Source organism: Eucalyptus grandis, chromosome 7 (assembly GCF_016545825.1).
Source record: "Eucalyptus grandis isolate ANBG69807.140 chromosome 7, ASM1654582v1, whole genome shotgun sequence".
NCBI classification, from domain to species: Eukaryota; Viridiplantae; Streptophyta; class Magnoliopsida; order Myrtales; family Myrtaceae; genus Eucalyptus; species Eucalyptus grandis.
Window position 1 is genome coordinate 14,269,801 of NC_052618.1, and position 2,072 is coordinate 14,271,872.

The window sequence follows — 2,072 nt, forward strand, 5'->3', positions numbered from 1 at the left end:
TTTTATTACAGATTCCATTAAAGTTTGGTTTTTTTTTTGACTGAGGAAATGCTTTTTTTTTTTTTTTCTTATTCTAATACTTTTGCACAATTCTTTCTATTGTTTTATGCAAATATAATGTTTAATTATAACAAGTATCTACACATTTGTTTACTTTTTAATTGTAAGAGTTATCACTAATTATTTATTTAATGTCATTTGCATGTATAAGTTGTTATATAATACCTAGCCCCGCATTCTAAGAATATTTCAAAAAGTCATTATAACACTCAATCAACAATAAATAAATTTAGGGAAGTATGAAAATAGTCATTTAATCTTTTGGTAGTGACAAATTGTGATAGCGCTAATTTCATTTTAGTGTCAAATATGAGCTATCATATAATAATTGATTTCTCCCACATTATTAGATACTTTCAAAAACTCATCAAAATCTTCAATTAAGAATATTGATAGATTTAAGGAAGTGTGGAAAGTATTTTTTTTTTTTTTTGTGACAAGTCATAATTGTATTATTTATATTATAACCAAATGAAAAATATCAATACTTGCTTTTCAATGGACAATTCCTCAGAGGTCATGATGTAGTGAAAAAAAAACACTTGATTTTCTCCATACAAACAAAATGTGATCAGCAAGTGCACACCTACTTTTTGCCAAGGGGTGTATCACTCGGTACACCGCAAGATTCTATTTTTATTTTTCCACCTCAAATTTGAATAAATATTATTTCAAGGATGTTATTAATGGTCCAATGTAAAACTAGTAAATTGACCCAACTTGCTTTTGCTGAGATCATAACGTTATGTTATTTATTCAAGTCGTTATGTTGCCCATGCCTATTAAAAAAAAAAAATTTTTTTTTCCAATACAAAAATTTTCCATACATAAAAAGAAGAAGGTTGTGAACAATTGAAGTTACTATATTTTTATATCTGGTTCACCATATAAATTTCATGACTCTTCTCTTTAGTGAACTATATTAATTAGAAGATTCATAAGTATTGTTCGCAATTTAGTATAAATAAGTAGCAATTCCCATAGTAAATAAAGGAAATAATGTTGAGCCAAGCATTAGTTTCATCTATTCATATCCTTAGTTGACTGGCTCATCATTACCATGCCCTTGCTTTTTCTCTAATTGTTATGCATGTTCATCTTGAAGCAAACAAATCTAAAACATAACCGATCTTTGCCGACAAAACTAACATAATGGAAATTTTCAGTTTGTATCAATGAATCTAAATGTTGCTCTTTTCAATAGTTCTATCGGACTGCCTAGCAAGCTCCCTAAACTTTTTGCTGGTCTTCGTGCTTATTCATTACAAAAATACAACTTGTCACTCCTCCATGGCATCAACATTGTTTTGCGGGATTCAAATTCTGTTCTTCTTCACCTTTGTCCTCACTTAATTGCGTAGAGAAACAGTTGAGTGAGCTGTCATTGATATTTAGTCAATGGCTCCATTCATGCATCAACATAAATAGGAGGGCTATCATTTCTCTCTCTCTCTCTCTTTTGCATTGTAGGTTTTCTTATGCTTTAGATGCTCTTGCATCCAATTGGAAATAGCCCTTCTCTCTCTCTCTCTCTCTCTCTCTCTCTCTCTCTCTCTCTCTCTCTCTCTCTCTCTCTTCTGATGCTTTGATGCTACTACTAAAAAAAAAATGAGGACTCGAGGGGGATTAAGATGAAGTTGAAAGGTACAAAATCGGAATTTGGGAGACTTGCTTAGCAACAATTTGAACAGCCCAAGTTCCACGTGCATAGGGCTTGTCTGACTAATTTCTGGACTTTAAAGTTATTCTTATGATTTGCCGAGTAATCAAGAAAAGTCAACATTGTCTTGTTACTGCAAAATCTACATACCCTTAATTGTCAATTAAGCCACTCAAAAGTCAATGCTGAACGTACTATTAATTTATAAATGCATTTATAATTCCATGCTTGCTGCAATGCAATATCCTTGCCTTAGTCATCAGTCAATTTGTATAAAAGCATCAATCAACCTTTCCCTATTTATGTCACTAACAAAATCTTGACTTCTCATGATTTGTGAGAACAAGGGAAG